At 36.0% G+C, this 22,174-nt stretch overlaps 1 protein-coding gene across 7 annotated transcripts in view; it reads left to right on the forward strand.

The window, feature by feature from the left end:
• Positions 1 to 22,174, forward strand: part of NAV3 (neuron navigator 3) — a 785,517-nt gene that overhangs the window by 420,906 nt on the left and 342,437 nt on the right. The window contains exon 2 of one of the 7 annotated variants that reach the window (XM_081061022.1): positions 665 to 726. The exons of the other annotated variants lie outside the window; for them this stretch is intronic. The gene's annotated coding sequence lies outside the window, so the exon portion shown is untranslated. The remainder of the gene's footprint in view (positions 1 to 664; positions 727 to 22,174) is intronic. 7 annotated transcript variants of the gene reach the window in all.

A 22,174-nucleotide genomic window follows, 5' to 3' on the forward strand; every position in this document is an offset into this window, starting at 1 on the left:
TGAGGTCATTCTCCTCCCATTTTACTTGTGGTACAAATCCCTTAGTAACAGAGCCTGTGTGTACTGAGGTGAGGAGATGTTTGTCATATTAAACCTTAAACAAGGAAAGGCTTAGCAGGAGCTGAGTGATCTTATTTGATGAGTATAGATGTGTAAGAATTTTGGCTTGGGGTATGGGATCAAGTTCTCTCACCTAAGCTGTGGGAGCCCATGAAATGTTTCCAGTAAAAATCATTGCAGTGGAGATTTTTGCCAACTGGTGTCTCTTAAAAAAAAAAAAAAGTCCCTATTTAAGTCATATCTCAAAAATAATTGAAAATGTCTGTTTTGTTATGTGCCTAACTGCTCTGTGGTACTATTTATTTCTTTTTGAGAAGTATGGTAGAGAATAAGATAATTCTGATTATAGTGAAATAAGAGAACATTAATATTATTTTACTTGGGTTTTATAAAGTTAAATCTTTATGTTTTGGGATTGGACATCATGCACCCCTTTGCCTGCTATTATTTCCAAATAGTGACTATTATACATGTATTTTAATATTCTTCATATGTCATTTTAATGTTGTTCATATGTTAAAACTGAAGTGACTTTTTGGTCTTTGTAACACTAGGATAATTTAAAGAGAATGTTTTTGAAACATCATTCTGTTTTGTTCTACAGTGGGCCAAATAAAATATTTTTGTACATTTGAGCAGCATATCAACAGCCAAATAGTTCAAACAGTAAGTGTAATTTCTTTTAACATTTTCAAGCAGTTCAGATAGAAGCAGCATACGAGGTCCTATTAAACTGATGTTGAGAATTGGGGTTATAGATGGAAGTATTATATTGAAAAAGTCCCTGAATCATTAACTGCCCTCTTTCCTATGCCCACATTGTCAGCTTTTGTCATTTCTGACTGCTCAGGGTCTCTCTTTCCCAATCCTACCAGGAATGGAATTAAGGTCTCAAAGTAAGTAGCACATCGTCCTCCTAGAGGACCTTGGCCTTCAGTCTCTCAGCACACAGTCTCCCTAATGCTGTCATGCCATTCTTCTGGCCAAACTCCATCTACTGGTTCTCATTATTTAAAAATCTGCAAAAGAGGAGCTTTGCTGTTTAAGAACCACTTATTACTTTGGGTTGGTTGAGAGGTACTCCCTTTATCCTCCCATCTGTTTAGACAGTGACCTCCTACGGTTGAAGAGCTGATGAACACTAGTGACAACTGGGGAGAACGAGGGAAGTTCTTGTTTGTTTGGCTCGCCTGTCCCACGTGTCCTTTCAGATCAGCAGCATTTGCTTAAAGGCCCAGAGGGTAACTTCAATGCAAACACTAATGTGACCAACAGATTCTCCTGGTATAGATGGCTTCCTTTAAGGCTGTATTCATTATCTAGTGGATCTGAGTTCACAGGCCTCAACCTTGTAGTGATTCCTGGGCCTAAGTTAAGTCGTTTCTAAAAGTAATCTTTGCTATTTAGCAAATTTTTGGAAAGTGTTTATTTTATAGAAATGTGACTTACCAGGTTTGTTTAGTAGATCATCATAAAGTTAACATGGCATGTAGAGTGATAATTCTATAATTATACATATTTAAAAAACATTCAGGGACATTTTTTGATAATGCTTAGCTCTAGATTTAAATGGCAGTATGTTCGAAAATATTTTCAATATTATTACAGTGTTTTATTAGCCCTGTTATTTTTCGAACAAAAAACAAACAAACACAAAACAAAACAAAACAACAAAGGTGATTGAAAGACAGTGTATTATAGAAGAAGTCAAGACTATAGACTCTGGAACTAGATTACCAGTGTTCAAGTCCTAACTCTGCAAGTTATTAACTTTGTGACCCTGGATAAGCATTTAACGTCTCTGTGCCTTGGGGTCCTCATATATAAATCATGTATACTCCTCATGGAGTTGTAGTGACTATCAGGAGACTTAACTAATGCCTTTACCGTGGATTGTATGGAAGTATATTACACGCATATGTGTATCTTCTATTGCTGGAGATGACGATGTTGAGATGTTTTTAGTAAAATTAGAAATCCTGAATGTTAGAAAGAAATGCAACAGGTAAAAATGTGCTGCATTCAGTTCTTGGTCTGTGGTAGTTTTTGCCGTAAGTCAGTGCTGAGTGTGGTCACTGGAGGCAGCAGCAGAGCATGCTGGGAAGAGCAACCCTGTGATGCTCTCCCTTGTGTGATATTGGCCAAGTTTCTTAACCCCTTACACTCCTGTTGCTTCATCTATAACATGCTAACTTGCATTACGTGACCTCGAAGGTGTCTTTAGGCTCTAAAAGTACATGACTCTTTCAGTATACTTTGACTTAATGAGTTTTACACATGGAATACTCTTGAAAGCACTTAGCATGTTTTTTTTTTTTAAACAAAGACTTTTTCAGGTGTTTCCTTCTCCTCCTCCTCCTCCTCCTCCCCCCCTCTCCTACCTTCTCCTTCCTTCTATTATGTCGAATTTGTAGAGATTCCAGGCATGACTACTGCATTCAGGATGGTTAAATAATAGGATTTCCATCTCTAAGACACAGTAATTGAGATTCCGTGAGATTAAATTCTTCCAGTAGCTTAAAACAATAAGAAAACAAAAACTAAAAATAAACTGAATTTTGTCTCCTAACTGAACTCATGATCTTCTCCATTCCCTAGCTCCCCAAACTCCATCCTTCCCCTCACCTCATGAATGGTACCCTTTCCAGTCCATCTTTCCCAGCCAGTGTTCTGGAAGCCACTCTGTCCCTCTTACCTCCTACCCTCCTACCCCGTTGTAATTCAGTAACAAAGTCATGACTATTCTATTCACCTAACATATCTAGTAGTTTACCCTCTCCTTTCCATTCCCACTGCTACTGATTTAGTTCAGGATCTAATAATTTCTTTCTTGTTTTTTTCCCAACTAACCTATTTTCCTTATTCTGATCTCAAACCCTCCAATAAATTCCCGAATTCTTTGCCAGAGTGCGATATCCTGGAATGTATGTCTGATTATCATATCCCTCCCGTAATAAAAATTTCCAGTTTCTTACCAGCCCCTTAGAGACTGCCCCTTAATCGCTTGCATTGTCATTTGGGTGATTAGTCATTAGCCTCTCTTTCCCTAACCCTCTGCACTCCAGCTATTACTGAACTACTTTCTTTTCCTTATGACTCTTCTAGTACCCACTGCCTAGCTTTATCCTCCTGTTCCCAGTGTCTGGAATACCTTTCTTTGCCTCTGCTGCCCTGTGTCTGTCACATGAGTACCCATCGACCTTTCCAGATTTAGCAAGTGTCTGTTTTGTGCATTCCACCGCTGTGAAACTTCTCTTACTTACACACCAGCTTAGACAACCAGGAACACACCTCCCTTGGGTCTCTTTACTATCATTCGTAATGTACATAACTATAAAAGAAATGAGAGCAAATTGACTCACAGCACCACTGAGATGCACAGTAGACATATGCTTTTTAAAACTGAGCTGGTCTCCTTTGCAAGGCTCATATCTTCGGACTCACCAGAAAAAAATAGATAAGATATATAACACTGAATCTTTAGGTGATTCTCAGTACCCCTAGGAGAAGACATGCAATCTTAGATTTCTCAGTCATCTGCTCCCATTTGAGGCTTCTTTCTTAGATCGGTCTAGGTATGAATGTTGAGGAGTGAGTGACTTACATAATCTTGTGGGTAAAGAGTCAGGATTCTCAGGGAGGGAAGCCTCTGTTTCCTTGGACCTCTGGAATGATTACTCTTCTTCACCTGGTTGGAGGGTATTGCAGGTGAGGACAGTGGAGTGTGTAATTTGTAACCTGACTTGGTGGCTTGTGCAGGGCCCGCCTTTGTACCCTGGTTGACCAGACCTTGCTTGTTTGAGAGGCTTGCTAGTCTTTGAGGCTCTGCAGAATCCTGTCCCTGGACCTGAGGTCCCAAGTATTTCCCCCAGCCTATGGGAGTCACGACCTAGGGACCCCTTCCTTCACAGACCCAGTACCTAGGCAGCATGCGAACATTCAGGAGGACAAAATAGAGCTTCTCTCTACCTGACCACTCTGCTCCGGAAAACCTGTGCTGACTGATGCTTTCCTCCACTTATTCCATGATTTTAAGGACACACATCTCTACCACCCTTCTCTCCGCAGATACCCTTTTCATGTCTTCCTCAAAAGAGGAAGAAAAGGAAGGGAGAGAAAAAGGCAAGAACCTAGATCTCAACTTGTGCTTTTGGTTTCTGTAGCACAATAGGAAAATGTTTTTCTTTTATTTTGTCATTTCTTCCTTTTTGACTCATCATTATGGATAAGCCCTTATGGTAGAACGGGGTATTTTCTTGCATTATAGAAAATGTTCTGTGATAAGATCGAACGGGCTTAGTTGTTAGAAACTCTGGGTGCTTTAAACATATTGTCTTGTTTAGTCTTCATAACTCCCCTGTGACACAGGTGCTATTATCATTCCTGTTTTACAGAAGAGGAGCTGAGCTCTCAGTAAGAAGCACCCCTTGCTTTACCATGGGCGTGTGGCAGAAACTGCATCTGTAGGTCTGATCATACAAGCCACCTCAGGACATCGTGTGGTCTTTCATCAACAGCATCTAGTATTATTCTCACTCTCTCTCTGTATGCCACAGCCAGACTTATTTTCTTCCAATTCCTTCAAATCGCCTTCTTTATGTTTTTCATCTCTGGACCATCTGCTTTCCCCTCTATTTGGAATTCTTTATCCCCCTCACATACAGCAAATATAAAACTGAGCTCACAAACTCAGGTGGCAAGCACTAAAACAATCTTTGTTTCATAATTCAATTTAATTTCTGTTTTAACCAGCCTCTTGTCAGGCTGGTAGAAAATGAATCATCAGGCTTTTTTAGGGCCCCCTCATACACCTACCTATCATGGTACTAAACTATCATAAAGTGGCTGTGGGGCCTGCTGGCCGTGCGAATATACCTCCCAGACCATAAGCTCCAGGGAGCTTCAATGGCTGTCCCCCAAAAGTCATTGCCACATTTACAGAAGCTTCCCAGGGGCTGCTTGCAGCCACTTACTAAGCATGGCAGGAATATTAAAGCAGGCCTGGTCCTAGAAGACCTGGGATCCTTTAAGGCCAACTTTGGTTCAAGGATTCCCCACAACCTTGCTGAGCTGTCCTTTGATTGCACAGCAACCTGAGGCTCTTCTATTCTCAACCGCCTTCCCTCCTTCCTCCGTTGGGATCAGACTTGTATTACAGACAGAGCCAGTCACAACTTTATAAGCAGTCCCTCGGCCCCCATTTTCTCTCATGATTGCCTAAGTAAAATCTTTTCACATTTAATCTTGTCTTGGTGTCTGTTTCTAAGAAAGCTCATTCTAATATACAGAGAATTTGGTCACCTCTCCCCACCAGTTACTACTAAGAGCTATGTTTTTGAGTGGATGTGTTGCCCTGTCCCTTCATATCTGTTGGCTCTCCTCTGGTTCATTCCGTGATTCAAGTGCAAAAGCCTTCTGAGAGGCTACCTGTGGTTCTGTGTGCCTAGTTGCCCTAGGAAGGTAAAGCCTTTGCTAATGCCAAATACCCCCCATCCATACACCAAATGAGGCTGCCCTCTATGCCCTTGTATTCTAGTGGGAAAACACAGACAATGAAATGCAATAAAATGAAATGAATAAATGGATCAATAAGTAAGATAACTACAGCTAGTAATCTTAGGAAGAAAAAAATAGAGGCATAATAAAAAGAATTGGATGATCTTACATTGAGATCAGGAAGGTTTCATTAAGAAGGTGGCATTTTGTATAAATTTTGACAGAGAAGTAATAATTGTTTCTTAGTATCTCCTATTTAAGGTTTGGTTAAGTTTCCAACTTATTATGTTTAAAGGAAAAGCGCTGTTCATAGCTAAATCTCCTTTTATAACTGTCATTAAAATCTTGGCCAAATACACTGCTTAGGGTCTCCATTTTCTTACTGTACTTAAACTAGGTGGCTTTTAAGATTCTGCTATCTATCTAAAACCATATTATTTTAGCATCAAACTATATTTTTCAGCGTACAATGCAGTAAGGTCAAATATGTTTGGATTTGAATGATGACTTGTTTTCACTTAAGATGCGTGACCTTAGTAAAAATTTCAACTTCTTTTTACTATACAGTGGAAATCATAGCCCTCTTTCATACTGTTAGAGCTTATATATGTACATGCCTAGCACAAATGAACTAGATGTGAAATAAACAGTCTCTCTTTGGTTTTCATTATTTCATTTACACAGTCGTCATGGAATAGGCACTGTTGTCCTTATTTTACATATTAGATTACTGAAGCACAGAGAGCTTAACTTGCCCCGCTAGCAAGCAGCAGAGCTGATAAGAAGTCTAATCAAGGTCGTAGAGCTCTGTTTGTTTTTTCTAATCTCTGCTTTCTACATGTGGTATTCTATAAAAGCAAAATTTGTGAGTTCTCAATATATACATGTATGTATATGTTAAATTGTTTCAAAAATTTTTGACTATATTTCATTATATGTCTTAAGTCAGTCAAAAATACATTACTGATTTAATTTTCTGTACCTGTTGAAAAATAGAAGTTAAAGATCACTTTCTCAGATACCCTCATTTGATAAGTAAGAAAGAAATTAAGTTCAGAGTAACTAACAGAAGCTGCATGTTTAATAAATTTATTTTAGTAAAGGCAAGTTGAAATTAAATATCTCTTGATTTTTCCCTTTAAAACTCATTGTGCTATATAAATTAATTTAGTCTTAATTTTATTTTAAGATTATGGACATAGGGAAATGTCTAACCTTCTGTAAGTATGTAGCTGTAAAACGGGGTATAGAAATTATGGAAACATAGTCCATTTAATAGCTGTGTGATGTTAGGCAAATTATTTAATCTCTTGAGCCTCACTTTTCCCATCTGAAGAATAAAAATAAAGTCTCTATTATAGGGATTGTAACGATTAAATGAGAAAATGTTTGGTGCCTGAATATGTAAATGTTAGTTATATTTTATTATTTTTATTTGAAATGTAATTGCTACCATTATTGTTGGAAGGGACTTCCTATCCTCTGATCTCATGTTGCCCTAACTAGGTTCTTAAGTCAAGATTTACATAGGATTAGAGTTTGTTTCTTACACCATGTTTATCAATACTGATGTGTCATAAATATCTATTTATTAATAAATTAATGAAATGGAACTACTCTTTCATCTAAATGAATAATTTAGAAATGACTTCATTGGAGGAGAAATACTGTATCAGTTAGCTTTTGCTGAATAACAAAACATCCTCAAACCACCATTTGTTAGCAAATTGTTCTGTGGCTTTTTTCTGCTCCATGTGCTTTGGCTACATTCATGGATTTGCAGTCAGCTAGTTGGTCCCTGATAGCCTCACTCACATGTCTGGCAGTTGGTACTGGCTCTCAGCCGAGCCACATGTCTAGACCAGCCTAGCTTGGGCCTGAGCAGCAAGGAAGAAGGCATACCCCAAAGGGCAAGTACCCTTAAGACATGTGTTAGTATATTGTTTGTTCATTTTCCGTTGGCCAAAATAAGTGTGGGAGGCGTCAGTGGGACAGAAGATAAGGCAAGGGCTTGGATTCCAGGAGATATGATTCATTTGGGCTCTTTATTGTAATAATCTACTGCAAGTATCACTTTTGTGCCTCCTTTACTTTATTGGATTTTTAACTTATGTTAAATGCTTTGATGAATTTTCCTGTTTGTGAAGTAAAGTGGTTATACTATTGGACCTGGTTTTAAACACCTTAATCCACACAAACCCTTATTTAAAAATATTGCCTAATTCTAACTTTTTAAATTTTTTTTTTTTTGACAGAGGCAAATTTTAGGAGCTTTGACTGGTAATAAATACTAAGAAGATTTATTGCTCCTCTGATGATGATGATGTCAGTGATGGTGACAGCATCTAACATGAAATAAACTCTTAATGTGTGTCACACAGTGTGCCAAGCTCTTGTCACATACTCTCTTATTTTATCTTTACCATACTCTATCCTTTTTTATAAAATCAAACAGGACAGTAAAGTGCTAATAGGCTAATGAAATTCCCCAGGTCATACACTAGCAAGTAGTTGAGGTATACTACAGTGTCACAAATGTGTGTGTGTGTGTGTGTGTGTGTGTGTGTGTGTGTGTGTGTATTATACATGTATATATCCCGGGGGTGCCAAAAAATGTATACACATTTTAAGTTCCCTATGCTCAAGCAGTGGTTCACCATAAGCAGAAGTGTTTGGATGCTGATGGTAACCACTTTGAGCACCTCTTGGAATTGCGGAAGTCAAATGTGACTTGTAATCATCTTTTTTTTAATCTGTATATAGCAAGTATTAAAATTAATACAGTTTTTTCTTTTCTTAAAATGTGTATACATTTTTTTTGGCACTGTGTGTGTGTGTGTGTGTGTGTGCATATATGTCTTAAATGTTAAGTGGATATATGTGTTTATAACGTTTTACATTATCTGTACTTAGTAATTATAATGTTATTATGTTATTTGATTCCCCCCAAATCTCAACAGTAATCTCAGTGAATACTGGGAGTCATTGTCACAAAATATTGAGGACAATTGGATTAATGTGCTGAAAGGCATCTCACCATCACATCGACTTGCTTTCTGAGAGGTATGACTTTGTTAAAACACGTCAAACTATGATGAATAATAGTTTAATAATAATAGACCTCTACTTTTGTAGAACATCCCCAGTAGTGTCATGAAATTATTTTTGCGGCCTTAAACTTGGCAGTCACTGGAAGATTCAATTTGGCTGGCTGAGCATAGGTAAAGGCCAAAAGGGAGAAGGCTAGAGCAGTAAGGGACTGGCTATATTTATGGGTGGGCTTTAGAAATGAAACGGTTCCCAGAGCAGAAATGGAACATGGAACTCAACTACCAAGGCTAACAAACGGAGGTATTCAAATCTACAAATCACACCAACTTCAGTTTGGATCTTGTTGTAGTTAACTGTTTTCTCCTGTGAAATAAATGGGTCCTAGTGGGTGTACAGTGTTCTTGCAGCTCATACTCTTCTTGAGGGAATGTGCACATTTTCATGGTTACTAAATAGTTATAAAATAACTACAGAATTTGCCTCACAGAAGTAATTGGCTTGATATTAGCCTTAGTTTTTTAATATTTACTAACGAAGAAAACCGGCATTTTTTTTCTTACGGTGTTTAAGTACAAAAGGAGCTACTATAGGTAAATATAAACAATTTGTAATTTTACTTAGACATGATAATGTAAATATACTTTTAAAATTTGAAGTCACAACACACTGTGCCATTTGCAAAATTGGCTTATATATCTCAGTTTATACCAGAATGAGTTCTGAAGAATTAATTATGGGGATCTTTTTAAGATCTGCTTTTCAGTGGATACAGATCGGTGAAACAAAACAGTTATTCTGTGCTTCTTTGTGGAAGGCAGAAGCTATCAGTTACTAGATTTTTCTTTACTCTCAAGTCCTTGAATTCATCTGCGATGTTCTTCATCACTTTTTAGAACATTGCAATTATCTAGACTGGATTTATGATTTTATTAAAGAGGCAAGTAAGGAAGAACATGACGACCATCTTTTTCACCAAAACTGGTATCTGTTTCTTTGCTTTGCTTAGCTGAGCATTAGAACCTGAAAAAAATAATCATATCCAGGTGCTAATCCAGATTGACCTTGATTATAATACTTAATCTCATGGAGTTTTAGTTCCCATAACAACAAAAAACTGACATGATAACCTGCCTCAAGGTGTGATGGTGAGGATTCAATGAGCTAAATATATGACAACCACCCGGCAGAGTGGCTGTCACAGAGTGGCTGTCACATAGACATGACTCAGTAAACATTAGGTTCTTTCCCCCATCTATGTAATATTGTGTGTAACATATATTAAATGTACTGTCTTTGTGAACAAAACTAAACCTTAACTGAATGTGGTTTTAGATATGTAATAGATTTTTTAAAAATAACTGCAACAAGAATGTTAATTTCCTCTCTTATTTTTAAAATTCACATCCTCACCATTGATTTGTATCTCTCTCACACTACCATATATCTCCAGAGGGAGAGTGGGGTATTTGTTTTTCCTATGATTTCAGAATTTCTGTTTTGACATTGTGTTCTTATAGTACTGATTTTCATTGTCAGACAGCATTAAGTTGTGTTTTTTTTTTTTTATTCTTTCCTCGTTGAATAAAAATAGAACTTGGGATATTTTATTACTCTAAAACGCTAAAATAAAGTAGTATGCGCCATCCAAATTGGAAAACTTAGTATATAAAACTTAAACTTTTCTTTTTTTGGGTTTTGTTCTTACTAACACAACAACCTGGTAACTTGTTTCCTAAGACTTCAGTTTATTGCCTAAAAATCTGCCCCAGGTGTCCTAGTTTCCCCATTCCCCACCCCATAGTGTGTAACTCCCTTAGCATATCAGAGACATTCATCTCCACTCTTTAATGATTTCTAAATGAGAAGATCCTTAGCTTAGCTTCCTTTTCAGTTAGTAAGTTACTGAGGGACAGACACTGTGTCTTACAGCTTTCTCCTCTGTAGCACTTCTGCTCATATTTGATGCTGACTAAATATTTGATAAATAATGGTCATTTACTCACTCAGGTACCCTATTTTGAACATCCTGAACTGTACATATTGATGTAAAAGTGGGCTAAACCGCTATTTAAAGTAGTTCATCTTTTAAAAGACACCTTTAGCTTTAAAGTGTTTACATAAATACGGGAATATGTGAAGTGATTCTAGCCCAGAGGTCCTTGGCATATATTTTGATGCTCCCTATATCACCTTTTTCTGCTATTCTCTCCTTTCCCCACTTAGCCTAGATGTTCAGGGGTCACTGAGCAATAATCAGCTAAAAAGACATTAATAACTTTCTCTAGCAAATATAATTCATCCTCCCACAATAATTGACTGTAGTAAAACCAAACATAAGCGATTTGAGAAGTTAGTGTATCATGAATTTTATGTCAGATTAATTGTGTGGTTTACATTTATAGCTCAAAGTTATGTGTGATTTTTAGAAAGGAAAGGTGGAAAAAGGAGGAAAAAAAAAATAAATGTATTTGCTATAACTGCCAGGCATTCAAAAGGAAAACAAAGCTATTTCCTAAGAAATTCAAATAATCATTTTCTGAAATGGATAGTAGAGTAATATAAATATGTTTCAAATAAACTACATTAATCAAGCCCAAAACAACTTCAAAAAGTACATTCTTCTTCTGCACCTAGTACTTTGAAAACTCCTTAAGGTAATTTAAAGGGTGCATTTATTATAGAACATATATTCAGTGACATTTTAGTAATAAATATCACATTGTCTAGTTTTCTTGCTGTATTCTTTTTACGTTTTAGCCAATGAATCTGAAGAATGAGTTACTATCTTTCTTGTTTTTTTAGTTATGAAAAATATTCAGATTAAAAAAATACTTTGTTGATGCAAGTTGTTTATTTTTCGTATTTGAACTTTGTCCTTTAAATTGGGTTAAATTGCTGATTTCCATTTCATAGCAAAACCACTGTTGTGTGGCTTTTTCCACGGTGAATTACAAATCAGTTTGGCTTCAATGTTTGGCAAATATGTACTTTGTCTGTGTATCAGATCTGCTTTTGGTTGGGTTCCTGGTTGCTCCAGTGCAGCAAAAATTGGATTGCCAAATATTTATATTGGCTTGTCACCTTTGCCGTTGTAAAAATATTAAATCAAGGATCTATGAAAACCAGATTCTTAAATGCTTGACTATTTGAACTGTTCTCAAGATTGATCCAGGTTTTGCCTTCTTTTTCAGTTTATTTTCAAATTCTGTTAGTCAGTTTTCTGAAATGCTTTATTTTACATAATTTTTGTGCAAGATCCATTATATGTTTTTACTTCAATAATCTGCTATTTTATTACTTAGTGAATAATTGATTAGTTTAAAGTGATAGCACGTGATTTCATTAATAGACTGATAATTGTTTTAGAATCAGAAGCTATTTTGAAACTTAGGGCAATCTTGCAGACCAACAAGTGTTGGTCAGATTTTCCTTCCTAGTATTAAATATTTTTTGGAAATGTTAATTTAACTATAACTAAGAAATTCCAGCTATGACATCAGCATATGTGTTCCTTAATACTGTTTTCTTTTGACTCTTTAACAAATATTTCTGGCTAACCACTATAAATAAAAGTAGACCAATATTCCAGTTAAGTTGTTTTCAGAAATTGCCACTTAAAAGTTTAGGTTGATTCAGTTTTATTGTTTCCTTATTTTAATTAAAAATATTTCTTCACTTTAAAACATGCAAAAAGTGATTAAAACAAATAGCTTTGCAATCAGATTCCCCTAATATAACGACTGCTAACAAATATTCAAGGCAATTCAATTCTTAAATGGAAATTTTTAACTTTTTCAATTCAAAAAGTTTCTCTCAAAACGACATGTGAACATGCATAGCAGATGAATGTTTAAAACTTTATGAATTGTTCATTGATAATACAGTTATTAGGTACTGGTGCATTTTTTCTACCTCCATCTCTTCACCATTTGCTCCTATTGTCCACTAATAGTTACACTTCATTCATCCATTGTCCATTCTGTCAGTATCACTTAGGAGCAGGATAATTTGCATAGTGTCCGGCCATGTTTGCTAGCATGTAAAAGCCCCTGCCCTTCAGGACCTCATATTCTAATTGGAAAAACTAATTATAGTCTTTAATAAATAAGAGAGTATATGGTAAAACATGTATTAAGGGAAGCCGTTCCTGACCACCACCATCCCCCAGACTCAGATTATTTACTTGCATGATCGTAAGGAATGTTTCTTTTTATCGAACACTTTTATTGATTTGATGGTAGGCCTTCTTTAGTTTGATTATATAATGATATACTTCTTCCCACTTGTCAGAAGAGGCTGACGAAAGCTTTTCAGTGCTTAACACTCTGCACAACACATACTGGGTGCTTAATTAATATCTGTTGACTGAATGAGTAAATATGAAATACAACATAAACACTCAGAGATGTGCAAGTTCACTTGGGGTTAGAATTGGCAAGGAAGATCTTAAGACGTAAATGATATTTGAATTGGCTCTAAACGAAGGGAAGGACATGGGTCGGTGGAAAGAGGGAAGAGAAACATTCACTGGGTGTAGTATAAAATAAGATAATATAATATAAAATTAACCATTTTAAAGTGAACAATTCAGTGGCATTTAGTACATTCACAACCACCAACTCAACCTAGATCCCTAAAACTTTCATTACCTCAGAAGGAAATCCTTGACTCATTAAGCAATTACTCCACATTTCCTACCCTTTCCGCAGGTCCTGGCAACCACCAGTCTGGATTCTGTCTCTGGATTTTTTTACCTATTCTGGATATATCATAGAAACTGGAATCGTATGATATGTAATCTTTGGATTGGGCTTCTCTTACTTAGCATAATGTTTCAAAGCTTATTCACTTTATCGGATATATCGGTACATTACTCCTTTTTATGGCTGCATATTTCTTTGTATGTATGTATACCACAATTTGTTTATCCATCCATCCATTGTTGGACCTTTGCCCTGCTTCTGCCTTTTGACTACTATGAATAGTGCTGCTATAAACATGTGCATGTAATTTTTTAGTATGTGTTTTTAATTCTTTTGAGTATATATCCAGGAGTAGAATTTCTGGATCATATCTTTATGACATTATAGTGATTTTAGAGAAAATTATGAGCTAATATTTATTTGATATCCTAAAAAGTGATCATTTTGTAAATATTAAAACTATATTCAATTTAATTTTTTTGCATTAATAGAAAACTTATTTTCAAGTTTATGATTGTTTCATTCACAAACATATCCCATAATTATTTTCTATTGTTCATAAGTTTGAAATAGATGTCTACTTCTTGCTTTTTTTTTTAGCTCTTAGTCTATTTTCTTAACACCACAAATTAATTTTCTATTAAGGTAATTCTTGACTTTGGAGATGCTAATTAATTCCATTACCAACCCCATATCCATCATCAATATATTTTTATTTACCCTCAACTTTTACATTTATTCATAATATTTGGCAAATTGGTAAACATAAGCATAAAAAAAGTATTCCATTCTTCTTGGATTCCTTTATTCAGTGAGATGTGTCTTTTCCGTTGTGTTATTTTCGTGCCCATAGCTTGAAATAACAGCCCCATATCCTGTTGGTAAACTCCATGCCATTCACATTCTTTAATTGGAACAAACTTCAATTTCCAGTTCTATTTCTTAAACTTGTATAATATCCTCCTTAGACTGGATATCCGTAAATCCTACTCTGATGAAAAGCCAACCAATTATGAGATAATAACTTAAACAATGAAACACCATGTAATAAACAACTATTTCTTCCCACCCTGGCTTCCATGATCATTTCAGAGAGCAGAGATTTAGTCCCAATGAAGTATTAACAAACTATTTCCAATGTAATAAAAAATCACGTTTGATCAAAGAGCAAAACTCAGGGATTAACGTAGACATTCAAAACTCTTAAGGGTAATGGGATTCTTTTAGTCATCGGTGCCTGGGCAAAGTTTACGTATAAGCCAGGAGCTTGTGTGCCGTGCACACATTTTGTTTTTATCTGCCCAACATTCATTACTCATTTTTTTGCTGATAGCATACCCATTTCACTTTGGTGAACTAGCCATCGCAATTGGACACTATCTTGGTGGGACAGTATAGCAAAGTACTCTACTTTTCCTGGCTGAGGAGTAGAGATGTGACTCAAATTCATGTTTCAAATTCCTTTCCAAAGAGTGTGATCCTTGCACATAGGAATAAACAAATCTGGAATTGATCTTAGAAGGCCCCGAAGAAAGTGCCCTTTACTTCCTGCCACTCAGATCACCAGACCTGATTGATTTATCTTTTCCTTCAGTTCTGTTTGTATCTTTGTATCCTCCCTTCAATGGTTATATTCACACATGGAGGAGCTATCCCAAATCCTAAAGCTATCCCACAGAATATAGCCTAGGAGAAAGCAGAAATAAAAGGACTTACGGAAAATAGAATAAATGTGTATCTAAGAGATGGTTCATAACAAGTATGAAAGATGGGAATGGTCAGCAACCACATGGCTAGTACCAGATTGGTTAATAGACTTCACAAAGCACTCAGAAGATTAGAATCTCGCACTAATTGAAAATATATTAGTGAAAAGTGGCAAACTCTAAAACTTCTAATGCCCTCATTTCTTTCAGTATTTTTTTCTGCATCTAAGATAAATACACCCAAGTTATTATGAAAAGAAAATCTTCTTTCTTGCTCTTATCTTTATTGCACGATACAAAAGTGGTTCACAGAGTCAGGTCCCCAGATCAGCAGCATTAACAACATTTAGGAACTTGTAAGAAAAGCAAATCTTCAGGACCCACCCCAGACCTACTGTTTCAGAGACGCTGGGGACTGGCCCAGCCATCTGTGTGTTTTAGCAGCCCTTCAGGTAATTCAGAATCCCTCTAGCATTAAAGAACCTGATTTAATACTGTGCCAGAGGTTGAAGGACACTCACAAATCTAATCTCGCACAGGGTGTACTGTGTCAATACCCTAGAAGACATATGGCCCTTCATATGTTGAGGGAGAATTGATCTTGGGAGGACATCCCGACATCTCCTAACATTTTCTTCCCTATGATGAGTTTCTCAAGAATCCTTTGGGAAGACATGGTCTCCAAATCGACATTCTGCTTTCTGTGCCATGGACTGGCTTTGAACCCTACTTCCACCAAACTCTACACCATGCAAATTAAAAGAGAAATAAATAAAGCAACACCAAAGCAACAGAGCTCTTTATTTGAAATGTTACACCAAGAAAACAACAACAGGGAGAGGAGATTGAATTCAAAGGGAATGGCTGAGTTACAGCCAATAAAAACAACTGATGTGTGGTAAGCAGAGCAGTTATAGGAGGGAAAACCTGGATCCCACGCCAAGGACTAAAGAACTATGGAAGAGCAGTCTGTAGACTGAAAAGCAAGTCCTCAGTAGTACAGGCCTACGTTCCTCCTTAATTACACTGGAATCACCCATCAGTGGAACTCGCCTGTGATTAAAAACCAACAATGGCAAAAGAGTAAAGTACTGGATGTGTGAGCTTTGAAAACAAGACTGTTTCCAGGCGTGTTCATGATTTTAAAATATTAGTTAGAATTCTCCTGCCACCACTACTAGTGTTTATTAGTAAGGCTGGAGACGTCAAGATGCTGAGTGTGAATGCACTCTTTGGGGAGAGGAAGAGATATTTTTAATTGCAGCAGAATGTACTGACTTTGATATCATTTCAGTTGGCACCATTCACTTAGGGCTCCTTTGAACACTGCTGGGGGAAGGGACCCGTAGTGAACAGCAGAATATGGTAGTGGAAAAGGCAAGGAAGGTTGCTTGATGGTGGAAGGGTTACACACTTCTTGAATTTTAGTTCGAGCTCTGTTCACTACCCAGTTGGATGCTCTTCATTATTTCAAAGTAAAATTTTAAGCTAAATAAGTAAATAATGCAAAAAGCAAGTAATTTGCAGATAGAATTTTAGTCACAGCTTACTGTTGAGCTCAGTGCAGTCTTTATTTAAGGGGTTACAGTTACTTACATTGTGTCCATTCAAGCACTGAGGATCTGCCTTGATGGGGAGGATACAAGAGTGGGCAGTGATGCAATGACTTTAAAAATCCAAGTGGTGAAACTTGAATATCTTGTCCTGTGAAGATACTGCTATGTTATTATGCTGCTATTGTCTCATTTCGAGGATTACAGCATATATGTTTTCAGAAGCACATAGTAAATATTGACCTTTCTTTTTAAATATTTGGGTAGGCTAAGGTTCACTATCATGATTAGATAGGTTAGATATAATGCATTAAAAAGTTCTGATTTAACCCTGGTGAATGCCTTTTCAAATTGGCATGTATATAATCTCCATTAAGTTGCAGCTCTTACAATTCCATCGTATTCGCATATAATTATCATTTTATATTAGAACATCTTTGTTCTAATATAAAATGTGGTCATGGCTTCCTGAGATATCATAATTTATCAAATCTCTTTCTCCCTACATTTCATCTCCACCTCCTTTCTGAACTGTACACTATAATTTTCAGATTGCCAAGTATGATCTATCAAAACTAGAACTTGGGTGTGGTATTGAGAACTGTTTAGATATTCCAATAAAATAATAATCTGATGTCTAAGGGAAACTGGATAATTTTCTTTTAATAATTTATGGTAGTTTAGAAGTTGTAATATATGAGTATGCACCAGGGGACGTAAGAAATTGAAATGCATTATGTTCTGTGTCAAGCTGGTCTCAGATATCAAATGATTTTAGAGGATGGGGCGTAAGATCAGAAGTATTGGGAAATATAAGATAGAATTTCAAAGGCAGGAAGAAGCTTGATGGGAGAATAATTAAGAGTGAATTAGTGGAGATCTATGAATAATTGCAGGGCATGTTAAGAGGAACGTACTATTAATTGGAATGGGTAAAGAATTAAGACTTAAAAATACTAGAAGCAGAAAGGCTGGAAAAAGAGACATTTTATGATGTATTATACTGTAATGTCAATACATCATCTAGTGTATTAATCTATATGTATTTTGTAAATAAAAGATTATTGGGATGACAATTTTTAGTAAACTTACATAGACTTCAGGTGTACAATTCTGTAATACATCATCTATTTATCACATTGTGTGTTCACCACGCAGGGTCACTTCTCCTTCCATCACCATATATTTGATCCCCTTCTCCCTCATCTACCACCCCCCACCCCCTTACCCTCTGGTAACCACTAAACTGTTGTCTGTGTCTATGAGTTTTTGTTTCTTCATTTGTTTGTCTTAATCTCTTGTTGTTTTCAGTTTTATATACCACATATCAGTGAAATCATATGGTTCTCTACTTTTTCTGTCTGACTTATTTCGCTTAGCGTTATAATCTCAAGATCCATTCATGTTGTCACAAATGGTACTATTTCATCTTTTCTTCTGACCAAATGGTATTCCATTGTGTATATATACCACAAGTTCTTTATCTATTCATCTATTGAAGGACACCTTGGTTGTTTCCATGTCTTGGCCACCGTAAATAAAGCTGCATTGAACATTGAAGCGCATATATCTTTATGGATAAATGTTTTCAGATTTTGGGGTTGATACCCAAGAGAGGGATTGCTGGGTCATATGGTAATTCTATTCTTAAATTTTTGAGGCACCTCCACAGTGCCTTCCATAAACTTAACCAAGGATGTGAAAGACCTATATACTGAAAACTATAAGACATTTTTAAAAGAAATTGAAGAAGAAACAAAGAAATGGAAAGACATTCCGTGCTCATGGATTAGAAGATTCAACATAGTTAAAATGGCCATATTACCCAAAGCAATATACAAATTTAATACAATCCCTATCAAAATCCCAATGGCATTTTTTAAAGAAATAGAACAAAAAATCATGAGATTTGTATGGAACCACAGAAGACCCCAAATAGCCAAAGCAATCCTAAGAAAAAAGAACAATGCTGGAGGTATCACACTCCCTGACTTCAGCTTGTACTACAGGGCAACGATAATTAAAACATTATGGTACTGGCAGAAAAACAGACACACAGACCAATGGAATGGAACTGAGAACCCAGAAATAAACCCACATAAATATGGACAGATAATTTTTGACAAAGAAGCCAAAATCATACAATGGAGAAAAGACAGCCTCTTCAATAAATGGCCCTGGGAGAATTGGAAAGCCACGTGTTAACGAATGAAACTAGAATGCTATCTATCACCGTGTACCAAAATTAATTCAAAATGGATCAAAGATCTAAACATAAGACCTGACACAATAAACTGCAGAGAAGAAAACATAGTTACTAAACTTACGGACCTTGGGTTCAAAGAGCATTTTATGAATTTAACTCCAAAGGCAAGGGTAGTAAAAGCTAAAATAAATGAATGGGACTATATCTAACTAAAAAGCTATTGCATAGCAAAAGAATTCATCTATATTGTTAAACTTGTTGACTACCCTGAAATATGATTAATATGTAAATAAACATTTTAGCTTAGGCAGAGAAGGTACACTTTTAGAGAGAGAAGGAATTTGGCAGCCTCCTGCAAAGTGGATACATTGGAAAACTGCTCACTTTCTGGGTAGAATTGGTTGGTACTTGGTCAGCATAGTATTATCAGATAGGCTGTAGGTTGATGGTATTTCTTTCCCCTGGCTCCCTTTTCTATGACTTTATCATTCAGGACTATCCAGAAGTTCTTTATGCAATGCAAGCACAAGTGACTAGAACAATGGAAGGGAAAGCCACCAGGCTGCCTCTGAAAAGCACTGTTGTCTGCTTCACTCTTATCTGCTGCTGAGCTGTGGACCCTACCTGGGCTTAATGATCTTCTTCCCTGCACCTCTCTTCACATGGAAGGCTTTGAAAACCACTTATAGACACACTATCTTGTTCCATTTAGTTTTATGTTTACTTTGTTTTATTACATGCCACACCTCTACTCCTTCCCTAAGCCAGAATTGGAGGAAACAAATACATTTTATATCCATAGGCAAATATGTAAAAAGTTACTTGAAATAATGTGAGTTTAGCACTTTCTCTTTCAGCTCAGTTCTAAACAACTTCTTCATCTCTAAACTATGCAGACTGTTTACTGTTTTCCATTGAACATTTAAACCCTAAAGGTTCAGAGAAAATAGTAAATTGCCATTTATATATATGTGTATATATATATATATATATATATACATATGTATATATATATGTATATGTATATATATGTATATGTATATGTATATATATATATACATATACATATATACACGCAACTCCATGAATTCTTGCTAATTGACAAAGTGAATTCGGAGCTAGAATACCTGCATAGCTGGTATTTTATCTATTTCATATGCTACTATTAAGCTACAGTTGCTCCTTTTAGTTTCAAGTGTTTCATTTTCCTTTCCAATCTGTTATACTCTTTCCATCTTTTTGGTGGCTATTTATTTATCCTTAATTCTAATTGACTACAACTTTGATGATGAAGTTACGGAAGGATGCTTGCAGGGGCTCAGAGGCTGAGGAATGAAGAACACCACTAAAATGTAAACAGCGGAGAAAGAGAGCAAGCACACTTTCATGCTTATCTAAATGGAGCTCACTATTTTAAGACTGCCTGGATTTGCAATACCCTTTGTAGGAGTCACTAGTTATTTTACACTTCTATTGAATATTCTGTGAAGGAATAATAAGACTTGTTTGTTTCCAGAAATGCCCTGTTTAAATCCAATACCCTAGAGAAAAACTCAAGAGGAAAAGCTGCTAAGTTTACTTAACTTAAAAAGTTTCTTTTTTTCTTTAAAGTTTCCTTGATAGCATTGCTTGTTGATTAAAAAGCTTTACAAAGTTCTTCTAGTGATACTGTCAAGACTACACTCTCCTGTTTTATTGCAGAGGCAAACGTTAGCCTCTCCTGAGGTTTTTCTAACAAAGCATTTTCTCCTTTTCAGCTCTTAGCATTGCCAGATGTGCAATTAAATGGTCACTACACCTTTATTATATTTTTTGTGGTGTGTTTTTTTCATTATTTTTCTTGTTTATGTAGACTGCAGTAGTTATGGTCTCCATATGCTTGTTATGTAAGATAGCTCTCAAAACCCAGCTGAGAGATGCAAGCTGGTGAGGAAAACATCACCACTGGTCTCCCATTTATCTTAGTTTACACGTAAATTCAGGTTGGCCAATGTGTTTCTAAGCATCTTTCAACCATCAGGCAATGTTTTTGTATAGTTCTCAACAGCTTGAAGGAAGGGATCTACCTTTGTAGAACTTGATCTTATCACTTAATAACTTTGGGCAATTGATACAGTACTTTTTAGATAAGATACCATCAGCAAAAGAATTAGAAGGGGAGGTTTGGTGAAATAAATATATGTAGAAGCTAGGCTTTCGTGTGGGGTGGGTGGCTTGGGGAGGTGCAGGGATTCTTCCTGATGAATGTAAACAAAAATGATTTCAAAGAAGATGGACTTTAATAATTTAAATAACTTTCAGTAAGCCATACAATTGAATTGAATTTGTTTCTCCTAATGTTATCCTTAGAGAAACCCCAAATATCTTATTTCATGAGAGTCTGGGATCTGTACAGTAGAAAATGTGACTATGCCATTATTGTAGAAAGAATTGCAGACATAAAACTTTGAGAATGCACATGCTTTCAGGCAATGTTTTTTAAAACTGTCCTATGAAAATGATATATTTCTAATGAGCAATTTTAATGTTTAATAGGAAACAGGGAAATTGGCTTTATGTGAGAAGAATCTATCCCATCCAATTAGAATTATGAAACTTTCCATGTATGTTTGTTCATAGTGTTTTGTTTTATTTTGTTTGTCTGTTTTTTGTCAGAAAGTGTGGAAAGTTGGAAAGTGTGGAAAGTTGGCAGTGTTGTCTCCAGGACTAAGAGTATGTGGGTTCTGCTAACACCCTTTGTTTTCAGTGGCCTCCTGTGAAAGTTAACAGTTCTGTTAGGAAAATCTGGAGTAAATCAGTACATTTGTAAGAATCCATGTTAGTATCTGATGATCTCTGGCAGAAAAGTGTTTAGAGGAGAGAAGACAAATAACACATTTCTTTTCATCTTTAACATTTGGTCGTCCTGGCTATCTGTATTTGAATGAAGAAACTTTTGTTCTATCAATGCTAGAAATGTGTGAGAGATTATATTTTACTTATGATGAAAAATATGAAAATACACGTATTAATAAGCCAAGTTGAATTACTAAAAATTCCGGTTATTTTAAAAATTAACAAATTGCTCATATCCCTGATTCTATATTCTAAGTTCACATGTAATATGTATTATATTAATACCAGTTGTTGATAGATTTCAGCCCATCCCATTTTCAGCAAATGAAAGGGTACTTTATTCTGTTTTATTTTGGCTGTGCAAATTTTCTTCATATTCTTAAAATCCATTGCAGGCATTTCCAGTGACTAAGATGCCAGTGATGGTGGGATTGACGGATTTCAAAGCTTCTTGTTGCTGTTACAGAACTTGACAAAGAGGAGACTCATGGCAGCGATAGATATTTCTGGGAACTTTCTATACCAGTGGGAACCTTATACAGATTTTTGGTGGTTCCCCTCATC

This window comes from Rhinolophus hipposideros, assembly GCF_964194185.1.
Source record: "Rhinolophus hipposideros genome assembly, chromosome: 9".
NCBI classification, from domain to species: Eukaryota; Metazoa; Chordata; class Mammalia; order Chiroptera; family Rhinolophidae; genus Rhinolophus; species Rhinolophus hipposideros.